The sequence below is a fragment of the Mustelus asterias genome, chromosome 4 (genome assembly GCF_964213995.1).
Source record: "Mustelus asterias chromosome 4, sMusAst1.hap1.1, whole genome shotgun sequence".
NCBI classification, from domain to species: Eukaryota; Metazoa; Chordata; class Chondrichthyes; order Carcharhiniformes; family Triakidae; genus Mustelus; species Mustelus asterias.
In genome coordinates this window covers 88,747,602-88,765,658 of record NC_135804.1, presented here as the reverse complement: position 1 = coordinate 88,765,658, position 18,057 = coordinate 88,747,602, and positions in this window count along the sequence as shown.

Sequence of the window (18,057 nt, the reverse complement as noted above, 5' to 3'; positions counted from 1 at the left end):
CTGCACCCTAATAAACCTGCTTAACGTGATTCAAACATGGGTAAAAGAGCTAAACTCCAGAGGCGAGGTGAGAGTGACTGCTTTTGATATAAATGTTGTATTTTAATTAGTGTGGCATCAGAGGCCTAGCAAAACTGGAGTCAGTGGGAATTGGTTTAAACTCTCCAATGTTTGGAGTCATACCTGGCACAAAAAAAGATGGTTGTGGTTGGATGAAAGCAAATTAATGCAGATGCTGGAATCTGAAACCAAAAGAGCTTTGACAAAGGGTCATCTGGACTCGAAACGTCAGCTTTTTTCTCTCCTTACAGATGCTGCCAGACCTGCTGAGATTTTCCAGCATTTGGTTTCAGATTCCAGCATCCGCAGTAATTTGCTTTTATGAAGATGGTTGTGGTTGTTGGGGGTCAGACATAGCTCCAGGACACCACTGCAGGAGGTCCTCAAAGCCCAAGTCCTAGGCCCAATGATCTTCAGCGGCTTCAATAACAACCTTCCTTCCATCATAAGGTCAGAGGTGGGGATGCTCATTGACGATTGCACAATGCTCATCATCATTCACAATGCCTCAGATACTGAAGCAGTCCATGTTCAAATGCCACAAGAACTGGACAATAACCAGCCTTAGGTTGACAAGTGACAAGTAACAGTTGTGTGACACAATAAGAGAGAATCTAACCATCATCCTTTGACATTCAATGGCACGAACATCACTGAATCCCCACTATCAACAACCTGGGGGTTATCATTGGCCAGAAACTGAACTGGTCTAACCATATAAATACTGTGGCTACAAGAACAGGTTAGAAGCTAGAAATCTTGTGGTGAATAACTCACTATTGACTCCCCAAAGCCTGTCCACAATCTAGGAGGTACAAATCAGGAGTGTGATGAAATACTCTCTCCTTGCATGGATGAGTGCCGATCCAACAACACTCAACAAGCTTGACATCAGCCAGGACAAGTAGACCATTTGATTAGTACACCTTTCACGAGTGTTCAATCGCACCACTATTAACGAACGGTGACAGTCGTGTGTACAATCTACAAGAGGCACTACAGGAGGTCAACAAGATTCCTTAGGCAGCACCTTCCTAACTCACAACCACTACTATCTAGAAGAACAAGGGCAGCAAAACATGGGAATATCACCACCTGGAAGTTCTCCAAGCCACATGGCATCCTGACTTGGAAATATATTGCCATTTCTTCACTGTTCATAAATTCATAAGATATAGGAGCAGAATTAGGTCATTCAGCCCATTGAGGAGAAAGTTAGGTCCCAAACCAGTGTCCTCTGTTTGAACAGAGGGAAATATGATAGGATGAGGGATGAATTGGCTAAGGTAGACTGGGAGAGCAGGCTGGCAGGTAGGATAGCTGAGGAACAGTGGAGGATTTTTAAGGAGATCCTTTTCAGTTCTCAGCAAAAATATATTCCAGCAAAAAACAAGGATTGTAAGAAAAGGGAGAACCAGCCGTGGATAACGAAGGAAATAAAGGAGAGTATTAAAATAAAAACAGCTGCGTACAGAGTGGCCAAAAATAGTGGAGAAACAAGTGATTGGGAAAAATTTAAGAAACAACAAAGAGAGACTAAGAAAGCGATAAAGAAAGGAAGGATAGACTATGAAGCTAGGCTAGCAATTAATATAAAAAATGATAGTAAAAGTTTTTATAAATATATAAAAAGGAATAGAGTGGCTAGAGTGAATGTTGGACCCTTGGAGGACGAGAGGGGGGAGTTAATAGTGGGAAATGAGGATATGGCTGAGTCTTTAAATAAGTTTTTTGTGTCGGTCTTCACGGTGGAGGACACAAATAGTTTGCCAAATATTAACGATAGAGGGTTGGCAGCAGGAGAAATACTTAATACAATTAATGTTACCAGAGAGGCAGTGCTGGGTAGACTAATGGGACTGAAGGTGGACAAGTCCCCGGGTCCGGATGGAATGCATCCCAGGGTATTGAAAGAAATGTCAGAGGTTATAGTGGATGCGTTAGTGATTATTTATCAAAACTCGTTGCATTCTGGGGTAGTGCCGGTTGATTGGAAAACGGCTAATGTTACGCCGCTGTTTAAAAAAGGAAGGAGACAAAAGGCGGGTAACTATAGGCCGGTCAGCTTAACGTCTGTAGTAGGGAAAATGCTGGAATCCATTATTAAAGAGGAGATAGCAGGGCATCTGGATAGAAATGGTTCGATCAATCAGACGCAGCATGGATTCATGAGGGGAAAGTCGTGCTTGACTAACATGTTGGATTTTTATGAAGATGTGACTAGGGCGGTTGATGGAGGAGAACCGGTGGATGCGGTGTTTTTGGATTTCCAAAAGGCGTTTGATAAGGTGCCCCATAAAAGGCTGCTGAAGAAGATTAGGGCACACGGAGTTGGGGGTAGTGTGTTAAAGTGGATTGGGGACTGGCTATCCGACAGGAAGCAAAGAGTCGGAATAAAAGGGTGTTTTTCCGGTTGGAGGAAGGTAACTAGTGGCGTGCCGCAGGGATCGGTACTCGGGCCGCAACTATTTACCATTTATATAGATGATCTGGAGGAGGGGACGGAGTGTAGGGTAACGAAGTTTGCAGACGACACAAAGGTAAGTGGAAAAGTGAATCGTGTGGAGGACGGAGAAGATCTGCAGAGAGATTTGGACAGGCTGAGTGAGTGGGCGAGGATATGGCAAATGGAGTATAACGTTGAGAAATGCGAGGTTATACACTTTGGAGGAAATAATAACAAATGGGATTACTATCTCAATGGAAACAAATTAAAACATGCTACCGTGCAAAGGGACCTGGGGGTCCTTGTGCATGAGACGCAAAAGCCCAGTCTGCAGGTACAACAGGTGATCAAGAAGGCAAATGGGATGTTGGCCTATATTGCGAAGGGGATAGAATATAAAAGCAGGGATGTCTTGATGCACCTGTACAGGGCATTGGTGAGGCCGCAGCTGGAATACTGTGTGCAGTATTGGTCCCCTTATATGAAGAAGGATATATTGGCATTGGAGGGAGTGCAGAGAAGGTTCACCAGGTTGATACCGGAGATGAGGGGTTTGGATTATGAGGAGAGGCTGAGGAGATTGGGTTTGTACTCGTTGGAGTTTAGAAGGATGAGGGGGGGATCTTATGGAGACTTATAAGATAATGCGGGGGCTGGATAGGGTGAAGGCGGAGAGATTCTTTCCACTTAGTAAGGAAGTTAAAACTAGAGGACACAGCCTCAAAATAAAGGGGGGTCGGTTTAAGACAGAGTTGAGGAGGAACTTCTTCTCCCAGAGGGTGGTGAATCTCTGGAATTCTCTGCCCACTGAGGTGGTGGAGGCTACCTCGCTGAATATGTTTAAAGCGCGGATGGATGGATTCCTGATCGGTAAGGGAATTAAGGGTTATGGGGATCAGGCGGGTAAGTGGTACTGATCCACATCAGATCAGCCATGATCTTATTGAATGGCGGGGCAGGCTCGAGGGGCTAGATGGCCTACTCCTGCTCCTATTTCTTATGTTCTTATGTTCTTATGAGTCCACTCCGCCATTCAACCATGGTTGATATGCTCCTCATCCCCATTTTCCTGCCTTCCCCTATAACCTTTCAACCCATTGCCAATTAAAAATCTGTCTAACTTCTTAAATTTACTCACTGTCCCAGCATTCATGGCACTTTGCGGTATTGAATTCCACAGATTCACAACCCTTTGGGAGAAGTAGTTTCTCCTCAACTCCATTTTAAATTTGCTACCCCTTATCCTAAGACTATGACTTCTCATCCTAGGATGCCCCACCGCGAAAGCATCTGCTCCACGTCTACTCTATCCATACCTTTTATCATCTTGAATACCTCAATTTGATCTCCCCTCATTCTTCTAAATTCCAGAGTGTGTAGGTCTAAACTGTTCAATCTCTATATGACAAACCCCTCATCTCTGGAATCACTCTAGTGAACTTCCTCTGAACTGCCTCCAATGCCACTACATCTTTCCTCAAATACGGGGGACCAAAACTGTGCACAATACTCCAGGTGCGGCAATGCCTTGTATAGTTACAACAATACTTCCTTACCTTTATATTCTATTCCTTTAGCTATAAATGCCAACATTCCATTTGCTTTCTTTATTATCTGCTGCACCTGCATGCTAGGACAAAATCCTGTTGCTGGGACAAAATCTTGGAACTCCTCTCTAACAGCACTGAGTGTAGCTACACCACAGGGACTGCAGCAGCCCAGGAAGGGAGCTCACCACTACCTTTTCAATGGCAATTGGGAATGAGAAATAAATGCTGAGTTAACCAGTGAAGGACACATCGCTTCAATTAAAAAATAACTATGTTGATTATGCCATCTCTCAATATTTTAAATTCAAGGGAATGCAAATCAAGTTTATGCAACCTGTCGTCATCATTAAGTCCTTTAAACCTTGATAATTTTCCAGTGAGGTGCAAACACTCACTCCAAGGCCCATATATCTTTCCTGAGTACTCCTTGTGGGAGGTCAGATCAAACCTACATACCACTAAAGTGTTAATTTCACAACTTTGTATTTACCCTTGAGATAAAGGCTAACAAAATTGCCAGAGCTAAAATAAAAGTTTATTTATTAGTCACAAGTAATCTTACATTAACACTGCAATTAAGTTACTGTGAAATTTTTCTATTACTATTCTAAACCAGCCTCCCATCCATTGACTCTGCCCACACTTCTCACTGCCTCGGCAAAGCAGCCAACATAATTAAGGACCTCACACACCGTGGACATTCTCTCTTCCACTTTCTTCTTTCGGGAAAAAGATACAAAAGTCTGTGGTCATGTACCAACCGACTCAAGAACAGCTTCTTCCCTGCTGCCGTCAGACTTTTAAATGGACTTACCTTGCATTAAGTTGATCTTTCTCTATACCCTAGCTATGACTGTAGTAGTACATTCTGCACTTTCTCGTTTCCTCCTCTATGAACGGTATGTTTTGTCTGTATAGCGTGCAAAGAACAATACTTTTCACTGTGTGTTAATATATGTGACAATAATAAATCAAACCAAATCAAATCAAAATACTATTTTTCTTGTTGAAGTCAAGGCCATTGTACCCTCAACTTGTTCTCTTTGGATTCCTCTTGGCTGCCACAGGGCTTGTTGCAATATCAGTCAGTCTGTGGTTTATGCTTGCATGTTTGGAAGAACAGACACTTGTATCAGATTCCCCAGGGACATGTGGAAGCAGCATGAGAGTACCTTTGATTTGCTCAGTTTGTAAGGTTCCTCCAAGTCCAAGATATTACTGAATGGATGAATTTCACCCTTTAGGATCGGAGTAACAATCTAGTCCACTGTATTAATGTACAATTACTGCATAATAGTCAACAGTGCATCATGCAGACCTGTGTCCTGTTTCTCACCAGCAGTCATATTGCTTTGAAATTGTCCCATTCTTGCAATCCCCCGTTCTTTCATCTTGCAGAGAAAGTGAGGCTATTGATTAAGTGGGTAATATGCCATTAGTAGACAACATTCTTGGTTCATTATTCTTTATGCTCAGCAGCAGAACTGTATTGCAATCAGATTCATAGGTTGACTAGATCCACGCTCAAGCAGACCATTCCCCAAGCAACAATTTCACAGTCTGGACAAGTCTTCCTGCAATGCAGCCCATCAATTTTAACTTATCAAGAATAACCAGCCTTATGGGGCTGTAGTGTTCGGATTTCAACCACCTTTTGTGTGGAAAAATACACACTGAAATTGCTCTCTGCAAGAGTAATTCCCCTAGTGCCACTCCCTTGCCTCTTTTTCGTAGACCAGCAAACCTTGCCTCTTCAGATAATGGTCTCATTTTCTTTCAAAAGCTAGCATTGAATCTACCTCCACCACACTCTCAGGCAGTGCATTCCAGATCCAAGTCACTTGCTGCCTCAAAATGTTGTTTCTGTTGTCGCCTTTGTGTCTTTTGCAAATCACCTTTAATCAATGTCTTCTGGCCTCAATTCTTCCACTAATAGTACTTTCTCCCTATTTATTCTCTCCAGAACCCTTGATATTTTTGTGTACAACCATCAAGTCACTTCTCAACCTTCTCTTCTCTTTGGAAAACAGCCACAACGTTTCAAATCAATCAACATACCTGACGTTTCCCATCCTTTCACATTAATCTTTTCACAGCTCTCATTTTCACATTGGCGTTGGTGCCGTGCTCTTACAAGAAGATAACAAAAGAATAGAATGGCCTGTTGGATATTTTTCAAAAAAATTGAATGATCATCAGAAGAAGTATTCAACTATTGAGAAAGAGACCTTGAATTTAGTGCTGGTGTTGCAACATTTTGACGTTTATGCTGCCAGTAATTATCTGAAACGATTGTGCATACTGCTCACAATCCGTTGAGGTTTTTGGAGAAATTTAAAAATAAAAATGCCAGACTGTTTCAATGGAGTCTATTATAGCAGCCATTTAACTTAAAAATGATACATGTGGCAGGAAGAGAATGTGATTTCCGATGCTTGGTCACAAATGTAACATAGGAAGAAGGAGTGTTCGATGGTGGAAGATAAGCTATTATTGTTCTGTTCGGATGTTTGGATTTTGTAAAATGTATATATATTTATTGTAGAGTACTAGTGGTGGGAAACTGAAAGGGTTTGAAAAATGAAACCATCTTTGAATGTTGATTTTTTTTAAAAATCATGTCCTTTGCTGTTTGTAAGCAGTTTTGTTTTTCCAGTTTTGCTGAGCTTTCTGCTTAGAAGTCCTCTTATTGCTGCTACAATGGTTTAGTCTTAAAGTTTATTGATTAGTGTCAAAGGTAGGTTTATATTAACACCAATGAAATTACTGTGAAAATCCCATAGCCGTCACACTCCGTTGCCTGTTCGGGTACACTGAGGGAGAATTTTATCATGGTCAAAGTACCTAACCAGCACGTCTTTCAGACTGTTGGAGGAAACCGGAGCGCCCGGAGGAAACCCACACAGACACGGCGGAACGTGCAGACTCCACACAGACATGACCCAAGCTGGGAATCAAACCCACGTCCCTGGCACTGTGAGGTAGCAGTGCTAACCACCGTGTCACTGTGCCACCCTTGGGGTTTTGCTTATTTTTACTCTGGGCCTCAGGTAATTTCTGGGAATTTTTATGACCCTGAATTGTTGGAGAAAGAATGATTGACAGGTCAAGTGACAGGAGTTTTTTCATTTTTCAGTTTTGGACTGCTGGCTGCTGTTTTAGTTTAGAAGGTGTTTGGACATCAGACTGAAAAGCAGTGTTTCAATGTTTCTCTCTCCCTGGTTTTGTAAATTTTGCTGGCTAGCTGGAAGCAGGCCTTCTTGCATTCCTGGAGTGAGAATTCTGTCTCTTACTGTGGTTCGCTGGCTGAAAGCTGGAGGTCAGTAATGGCATTATCTTTACCTCAAAGGCTGCTGGAAGTTACAAAGCTGGGAAGTCAGAGTTTCAATTCTCCAATCAAAGGACTTAAGTTCCAGCATCACGTGAGGATTCATATTTTCCTGTGGCAAGGGTTTTTTTTAAGGGGGTTTGTTTGGTTGGAGCATTTCATATATTTGTCAAGGGTTATACAATATCATGGTTGTTATTTTCTTGTTTGCAATTGGCAAAAGTTATTGCTATATGTTAACTATATTCTTAAATAAACTTTGTTTGTTAAAAGCTCCCTCGTGGGTCATTTGAATCATATCTGAAGTGAAACATCTCATGCTTACCCTAGCCAAATTCAAATTGCAATACTTATGATCCAGGCAGACTTCATAAAACACTTTGGAGTTTCTGACCTGAAATAAAACACACCCTTTCAAGCCGTGAATTCTAGATTCCCACCACCTTCTGGGTGAGAAAGGTTTTTCACAAATCCTTTCTAAATCTCCTGCCCCTGACCTTAAATCTATGCTCCTGGTTACTGGTCCCTCTACTAAGTGGAAAAGTTCCTTCCTATCTATATCCCTCACAATTTTGCACACCTCAACCAGGTCCACTCAGCCTTCTCTGCTCTAAGGAAAACAATCCTAGCCTTACCAGCCTCTCTTCATCGCTTGAAATTCTCCAGCCCAGGCAACACCCTGATGAATCTCCTCTCCATCCTTTCTAGTACAATCACTACATTTGTGTGGTAATCAGAACTGCACACAGTACACTAGCTCTGGCCTAAAGAGCATTTTATACAGCTTCATCGAACCTTCTTACTCTTATATTCAGTGCCTCAGCTAATAAAGGCAAGTGCCCATATGCCTTCTTAACCATTTTATCTATCTGTCTTGCTGCCTTCAGGTATCTATGGATATGCACACCAAGAGATCCCTCTGGTCCTGTGTACTTCCTAAGACCTTGCCATTCATTGTATATTCCCTTGCTTTGTTAGTCCTTCCACAAAGCATCATCTCACACTTTTCAGGGTTAAATTCCATTTGCCACTGTTCTGCCCATCTGACCAGCCCATCTATATCATCCTGTAATCTAAAGCTTTCCTCCATGTTATTTACCACAGCAGCAATTTTTGTTGTCATCTGTGAACTTACTGATCATGCTCCCACATTCACTTCCGGATCACAAAGTGCTTCACAGCCAATAAAGCATATTTGAAGCGGACTCACTCTTGCAATGTAGGGAAATTTGGCAGCAGATTTGCACAAACGCAATCCCACAACCTGCAATGGGATAAATAATCAAGGAAGGGGGGTGCAATTGGGCTCAGTAGTGTTTTTTCTGTGTCTTATGAAGCTCCGAAAGTGTTGAAAGTGGAGATTGCAGCACGTGTAGACACTACCGATGGAAAGTGCATTGGATGGTGTTGGTGTTTCCCAGTCGAATCTTATGTCTCCTGGCAGCATACAGAGCAGGCAAATCATCATCTCAATCATTCTCAGCAGCTCTGACAGCATCTGTGGAATGAGAATAGAACCAATGTTTCAAGTCAGGATGGCCCTTTCCTGACTCGAAACATTGGCTCTATTCTCTCTCCACAGATGCTGTCAGAGCTGCTGAGATTTTCCAGCACTTTCTGCTTTTGTATCAAATTCCAGCATCCACAGTATTTTGCCTTCGTTATCAGTTCTGCCATTTCGGAGCTCCATACACTGGCCTGTATTGTCCCTTAACCTTGCAAATCTGAACATGACATTGAGCAGCATGTACAATGTGCCACTGTCCCCTCCCCTCCTTTCCATGCTCAATGTACTATATTTAAAGTGGTCATTAACCATGTGCAGGTGAGTTGCTGATTTATTTACTCTGGTTGTGGCTGTAATCCGAAACATTTGGGTGTTTTCTGCAGTTGATTGATGATTCACGAGTCTTCAGGGAATGATGTGACAGGTGCGGAAATGTATTTTTGCTTACTTTAGAACAGCTGTGCAAACGAGTTTCTCCCAGACATGGATGCAGTAATACACCTTGCACTTAGCATTGACCATGACTAGAAGTGAGTCAAACAAAGACCAAGCTGGCAGATGAGGAATGAGGAGGAGGCCATATCAACAGGAGGCCATATCCATTGCGGATGTTTGAGGAGCAGCTCCTAGCCGAACACAGCAGTTGCCAATGCTTGACTTATTGGCATTTAATCACTGAAATCTGCCACTTGATGCAACCACAAATCCACCACAACTACAACTCCTGGCAGGACCAGGGCTTCACAGTCAGAAGCTGTCAATGTAATAGTAGCTGTGAACCTTTCTGTGTCTGACTCCTGCTTCAGGTAAAAACAATAGATGGAATTCTCCCATCTGGGACTAGGTCCTATGGCGGGGGCAGGTATGCGGAATGTTTCCTGCTGTGAATGCTGACAGGAAACCACATCATACCTTCCAGCACTGAACTCATTATTTGTGCATCCGGGGATTTAATGCTGGATTTTGTGGCGAGACGGGCTTGATTGCAAGCGTCCCTCCATCATATCTGGGTGCCATATTAAAAAGACACCCAACTTCACTGACCCACTATTGAATAAAAGAAGGTGAGCCACCTGAAGAAAGAAGATGGATCTCCAAGAACATACTGAGGCTGGAAAATGGACCTCCTCAATGACACTGAAGCTGGAAGATCCAACTGATAGAGCACCCCTTCCATCCCGAACTTTGGAGGCAGGCATTCTTCAGGTAGGTCCTGACTTCTGCATGCCATGTTAATCCAGGCATGTTCTGGGCCGATGTGTTTTTCCGCTGTCGTCATGGAGAATCACACACGGGGGAAAGGTTCCAGTTGGGCCTTCATCTGCATCCCATTAATGGGATGCAATTAATTTCACAACAGCGGCTTTCATGATCTTTCATGGCAGGCACCCACAGGAGATCTTGCGGGAAATTCATGCCGGCGTAAAATCAAGCTTTGGGCCTCCCACTTGTGGGGATATGAGAGAATTCCGCCAAACGTCTTTCAGCTTGTAGTTTAAGGTTACACTGGGAGGCCACTGAGACTCCCTATGCACGGAGAGACAATTCCATTTCAGAGTAACAAGTCGATTCAGCACGAGGGTTTTTAGGTTTGCAAGCGCAGTGCAGGATGCCGTCAACTACTCACACATTGCTTTGCATTTGTCTCATGTCAACTCTGCTCAGTATCTGAACTTAAAGAGATTGAACTCCCTCAATGTGCAGCTGCCACATTAACAAAAGCTGGAAGTTATGTAGGTCAATGCCCGGTATTTAAATCATGATGCGTTCTTGCAATAGCAGTCGTTACGACCTGACCATCAACTCTCTCAATTTCTCTACTGTCTCTAAATTGTCAAACTGCTTGTTTGATATTTATTATTGGGCGTGTAGAAATTTGCTCCAGCTAACTATTGGGAAGACTGAAACTGTTGTCTCCAATGCCCGTCACAAACTTTGGGCAAGATTCCCTGGCCTCCCTGCGACATCTTTCGCGTGGCGGGAGGCAGTGTACGATTGGCCAGTGGCGGGATCTTCTGGTCACACTGCTGTCAATGGGGTTTCTAATTGGGGATCCCATTGAATCCCCCCCCCCACGTTGCTGAGAAACCCGCGGTGGGGGTATGCTGTCGGTGGGACCAGAAGATCCTGTCTGCGTGAAATGCTGGAAAATTCTGGCCTTTGTTCCTAGGAACTTAAACTCCATCCTTCTTTCTGTGGTAACTGTCTGATGCTGAGCCAGACTGATCACAATATTGATATTAAGTTCGACTCTGAGGCGAGCTGACCACATATCCAGACCATCACTAAGATTGTCTGTTTCAATCTCTAGGACTCTGTCCCTGCATCAGCTAATCCGCTAATGAAACCCCTATCCATAACTTTGTTAACTCGAGACTTGTGGCTTCATTGAATCATAGAATCTATGGTACAGAGACAGGCCCTTCAACCCAAATTGGTCCATGCCAGGCTTGTTATCAGATTTTGTATGATAATCTCCCCGGGTCTGTTTCACAACATTAAAAGTGTGATGTCAAGACAAGTTGTAATTGTGACATTTGGCCAGCAAATTGTGTTATACTCCAGATTAGTCTGTATAAATTCATCAGGCTCAGCGCAGGATGTTGAATCTAATCACTTCCCAACTTGTAGTTTCTAGTATTTTCTATAAATAATTGTTTTCCCTAATCTGTTCAGTGTTTGTGTTTACCAACTGGTTCATTTTTCTTCTCTCCTACAGATTATTCAGAACACAGAGATGCTTGTCACTGAAGGAAAACATCCTTCCATGGTTGATAGGTAAACTGTATGATTTGTGATGTACTTCTGACTCCATTATTTTCCACAAGCATGTCGGAGCTCAGCTGGAAAATACTTTCCTGCCCACTGAGTGAAAAGATTCCGGAGGCTTCCTCAGAGGGATTAAGAGGCAAACTCAGTCAAGTAGCCCAGAATGATTGCTTCAGCTCCCTGCGCACTGGCACAGAAACTACTTCATTGTCACTTGACAGAAAAAAAATAGTTCAAACATTCTTTTAATCGCATGGCGTTGAAATACTTAATTGAAGTGTAGAACTGGAATTAAAGACAATTATGGTGATTCCACGTCCTTTAATAGTATGACCAATTTGACCTGTGGCATAAAGTATGATAATAAGTATTGATGTTTTGTGTGTGCATATTGTAAATGTGTCTTAATTTCATAGTACCGGCCATTCTTCTTATTTTTATTACTAAAACCCGCAAAAAGTAGAACAAAACCTTCCAATTAAAATTGCCTTCATTTATTTGATTAAGCAGTTGATGTCATGTTGGCATGGTTTACAAGTTCACCCAGAGTATAGCCCCTGGGGGATAGGGATAAGGCCAAGCAGTGCCCTGCCCCTTGGCACAGGTTGGTACCACCATTTTGGTACTACCAGGGTGGCACCATGCTCATGCCAATCTGTCAGTAGCGACCTGGAAGTGCCAACCTCTGCCAGGGGACAGTGCTGGGGCGAACCCCAGTGGGACCCTCATGGGGGAGGGGGGATCATTTATTTCTGGTGGGGGGTGCGGGAAGCAGATGTGGGAGCTGGGGATGCCGGTGTTGGAGGTTTTGGGTGGGTGGATGGGGTGCTGGCATCGACTGTATGGGTGGGGGATTGGGGGGAACGGGTGGTGGGGGGTTGTTGGCACTGACTGCTTGGGGGGAGGAGGGGGGAGAAATGTAAGCTCTGATCGATGGGGGTGGTGGAGAGTAGAGTGTGAGCACCGATCATGGCAGAGAGTTGGGGGGGCGGGGGGGGTGAAAATTCCAGCTCTGATCAGGGTTGGGTCCCCTAAGACTTCCTTGGTGGGGTTGGGGAGGGGGGAGATTATTGCTTGTGAAAATGGAGCCCTGACCTCAATGCAGGCGGGTTTTGCCAGCGTGTTGAAATCCCGCCCCATTTCAAGATGGGGTGAAACATGCTCAGCTGGTTTTTTTTGACAGAATGCAATAAGATCTGGAGAGAAACATGTCAGTTTTCCCGCTGGAACCAACACTGCCATTTGTTGGTAAGATTTCACCCTAAATGTCATTTTGAGTGAGAAAATCAGTGTGACTTGTGCCAGCATGTCCAGCACAAATCAGGCCACAATTTTCCCACACTTAGTTATTTTTTGGGAGAGAGGTGAGTTTTACTCCAGTTCTGAGAGGAGCGGGGCCTAAACATGCCGGTAACCCTGCTTCACAGAATTCAGACGCCGCTTTTAGTGTCCCAAGATGTGTAGATCAGATGGGTAAGTCATAGGATAGAGTGGGGTAGTGGGCCTTGGTAAGATACTCTGTCAGAGAGTTGGTGCAGGCTCGATGGGCCAAATGGCCTCCTTCTGCAGTGTATGGATTTTATGATTCTATGATTCCTTGCTCAAAATCATAGTGATATAGATAAAGTAGATGGACAGAAATTGTTCCCTTTGGCAGAAGGGTTGAGAAGCAGAGACACTGATATAAGGTGAGAGACAGAAAAATCAACAGTAAGAGGTTAGGTTGGAATGCACTATTTGAGGCAGGTACAAACATGGCTTTGAAAAGGTAATTTGATAAACACTTGAAGAGAAAACAATTGCAGCACTACAGGAAAAGTGGGGTGCGGGGTTGGGGGGGAGTCGCGGGGGAAGAATGGAGTTTAGTTGCTCTTCCAGAGAGCTGTCAGGGACACAAGAGGCTGAATGACCTCCTCTATGATTCTGTTTCAGGTTTTATACCTTATATGAGGTCCAGCAAGCCAATTCCTGTGACAATGTCCTTTCCGCCCTACCACAATATGCCCAATATTCAAAATGTCAAGAAAGGTTTTGTAAACTTTCTTCCTATACTCCAAAGATAAACATAAAATATCTGTATAACTTACATGCTGAATTTGTTTGCTCTCCTTGATATGAAGGGGTAGATCCTGACTTTGCATGGCAGTGCAATTTGAAAGTGCTAGCCAGTTGATAGCTCATATCACATCTTCCGATTCCTATTTCCATTGACTTAAATCAGGTGGAAGACTGGTACCTTTCAATGGTGGATGGACATTCCTGCATGTGTTAAATTTTTACCTTTCTGCATTTCATAGTTTTAATTTTAGTGTAAATTCCATTGGCATAATGATGTTGATAAAAATACCTTTAATGTTTTTCTTGAAACCTTTGACATCTGTAATAACCCACTAACTTCAACTTCCCTTTCCATAGACATGGTATTAGCATCCATTTGCTGATGGAGTCCAGCTCTACTTGTCCGTGAGTACCTTTGACTCCCTAACCACAACTGTTCTATTGAAATTCTTGTGGATGAGCTAGACTTCCTCCAATTTAATATCAGCAAGATTGAAACCATTCTGATTGTCTCCCAGGAAACGTTTCACACCTTGGCTCTGATTCTATCTTTCTTCTCAGTTGCTCATTCTGTCTGAAACCAATATGCGGTCTCCAATTTGACTTGAGCTAAACTTCAAACTTTTTACCTTATTCGTTGTAAAGACAGTCTATGACCATCTCTGCCTTTGTGAGCCCATCCAGCTCACCATTGAACCACTCATTCGCCTCTTTGTCATGTCCAGGTTTCATTTCTCCATTGCCTTCCTTGTCAATTCCCAAAGGCCATCCTGTACAAACATCACGCCATCAAAAATTCCATCATTCCCATCCCAGGCAACAAGACCTCGGTGTCCTTGTACACCAGCCACTGAAAGTAAGCCTACAGGTGCAGCAGGTGGTGAAGAAGGCAAATGGTATTTTGGCCTTCATAGTGAGAGAATTTGAGATTAGGAGCAAGGATGTCTTGCTACAATTATACAGGGTCTTGGTGAGACCAGACTTGGATTTTGTGTGCCGTGTTCTTAGAAGTCTTAGAAGTCTTAGAAACCCTACAGCACAGAAAGAGGCCATTCGGCCCATCGAGTCTGCTTCGACCACAATCCCACCCAGGCCCTACCCCCATATCCCTACATATTTACCCACTAATCCCTCTAACCTACGCATCCCAGGACACTAAGGGCAATTTTAGCATGACCAATCAACCTAACCCGCACATCTTTGGACTGTGGGAGGAAACCGGAGCACCCGGAGGAAACCCACGCAGACACGAGGAGAATGTACAAACTCCACACAGACAGTGACCCAAGCCAGGAATCGAACCCAGGTCCCTGGAGCTGTGAAGCAGCAGTGCTAACCACTGTGCTACCATGCCGCCTGTTGGTCTCCTTACCTGAGGAAGGATGGTCTTGCTATGGAAGGAGTGCAGCAAAGGATTACCAAGCTGATTCCTAAAATGGCAGAATAACATAGGCGGAGAGATTGAGTTTGTTAGAATTATATTTGCTGGAATTTAGAAGAAGGAGGGAGGGTGATCTCATTAACACTTATAAAATTCTGACAGGGTTAGACAGGGTATCCGGGGGGGTGGGGGGGGGGGGGTGGAGTTCCTGATAGAGGGGGAGTTCAGAGCCAGGGGTCACAGTCTAAGGGTATGGGGTGAACCATTTAGGATCAAGATGAGGAGAGATTTGTTGACCCAGGGAGTGGCGAACCTGTGGCATTCTCTACCACAGAAATAAGTTGAGGCCAAAATATTGCTGTTTTAGAAAAGGAGTCAGATATAGCACTTGGGGCTAAGGGATTAAAGAATATTGGAGGAAGGTGGGAGCAGGTTACTGAGTTGAATGATCAGCCATGTTCATAATGCATAGTGGAGGAGGTTCAAAGGGCTGAATGACCTATAATTGCTCCTATTTTCAGTGTTTCTGTATTTTTCCAACTCTGGCTTCTTTTGCCCTGCTTCACTCTCTGCTACTTGTAATGGAGCCTGCAGTTATCTTGGCTCTACATTCTGGAACATTTTCCTATAAACATCCTATGCCTTGCTACCACTCTCCCACCTTCTAAAGTCTCTGAAAAATGGACCTCTTTGCCAAGGCCTTTGTTCATTTCAACTAAGTATATCACTAATATTCAATACCCATTCTCACCTCTGTGAAGTGCCTTTTGGATATTTTACTACATGTTGCAGACATTACATAAACGCAAATTGCTGTTGATGCAAACACATACCTCACCAGTACAAAGCTAACTATGTAAACTGATAGGGCTGTGCAATGTCATCATTGGCATTGTGACATTTTTTCCAATCACCTTGATTTTCACAGGGGAATATGAATTTGCATATAGATGCACATGAATGTCACAACACAAATTTTACAATCTGGCATCATCAATGCTTTTGCGCATTCTGAACAGGGGTAAGATCTGCCTCCAACACAATACTGCTGTATAAAATACTGCCGTATAGAATATGTGTCTCGTGGAGATGGGGCCCTGTAATTGAATTGCTAAAAGCAGAGATGAAGAAAATGGCATCATACTGTTTACATTGTAGGAGCATGATATTTGAAGCTATGTTGTTGATTAATCTGCACTGCTGGGCTAAATGGATTTTTTTATTGCTCTGCAGATAAATTCACATCATTTCCACTTCAACTAGCTACCAATAGCTTCTAAGCATGTGCTAAGAGAGCAGGTCACAAATCATTTCTTGGCTTTCTCCCTCTTTGAACTGAAGGTATTTGCCGTGATTTTGTGCCACTTGTCGCAAGCACAAACGGCAACATGGACACCAAATCTCGCAAGGCTCATTTTCCAGCTCATCCCACCCCCTTGCCAGTGACATAAGAAGGTACCCATCCATCAAGGTCAGGGACATTATTTCAATAAACTATAATATTTTCTCACCTCAGCCAGCATTCTGTGCAAATAAAGGAAAATTCCACCCGTTGACTTTGTTGTGAAATGACTGCATGAATGATGACAATCTCCAGCATATGGTCCCCACTCATAGGGCTATTTTTCATGTGTAAGGCTGGACATTGAATATTATCAAACTATATAACAATGGAAAATCTGTTCATATGCATGTAAACACGCATTCCAATCGGGATCATTGGATGGTGAGTAGGATCATTGCTTCTGGGTCATTTTACCCATCTGCCTAATCCTTGAGGCAATAATATCGCTTTTACAGCCTTCAGTGCCTGAGGAGTTCTAATGCAACTTGGACCAGGAGTGAAACCAGGAAAATTCTGAACTCAATTGCTTGGTGTTACACAGTACTGTTATTGCCTTTCCCAACAGTAGACATAACTGCTCAAGCTGCTGTTGGTGATTGAATGACGAGACATGTGCTTCAACAGAATGAGCCGGGCAATGCACCTTTTTTGCTCTGTCGAGTGTTTTTCACAACAGCTATAACTGATCAGATATACGAAGAGTAAACAGAGCATTACAGACTTGGCTTGTTAATTGATGAACAGATCTTTGCAAAACAATACCTTGTTTGGTGCGCAATTACACGGCTTTTATTATATATTCACTCCAGTCTTCATTTTGCACATTAAAGAAAGATAAACCTGTGCCATCTAATTTTCATTACTTAATTAAAAATCAAATCCCAGTTCTGATGTCCTTGTGTCACTCAGTAAGGAGAACTGCATTAATCTTAGTTTGAAATCAAGCACACTCAGCCCAGAATGTAGCATTTCCATTTATCTGGAACCAATCCTTGTTTTAATAAGATCCATTCGCAACACAACTGCATTTATGATTAAGTAATGTGTCCACAATGGAAATAGTATTGATTTACATAAACTAAAGCAGGACTTTGCTGGTAAAATCAGAATAAATTATAAACACAGTAAATAGATATTGATTTGTACATAATTTTCTGTAATTAAAACTCTGGCATGCTGGCATGGAATTAGTTAACCGCTCATGCTTTCTGATTCATTGGTGCGTGTCTTTTCCTCATTTTATCCCCGTTATTATATGTATTTTTATAATAAATGTACTTCTCATGCTGTGAAAATTGCATGCAAACCAAATTCCACAGAGAGCAACAGGAACCAAGGAATATCAGTGAATGTTTATTCATGATATTAATAAATATTCCTTAATAAATGGCATAAAATTATATACATAAGATGTCATGCAGTCAGACTATGCTGACGACCCTGAGAGAAGGTGATTCCTGGGGATAAATTACAATAATGAGCAGATATGCACAGTTGTATGCAGCTCCAGCTTTTATTTTCCACTCCTCCACACTTTGCCCCTCATATTTCAACTCTAAAAGGATCATCTAATCTTTAACATAGTTCTTCCTTAGGTTATCAGGAACCAAAAG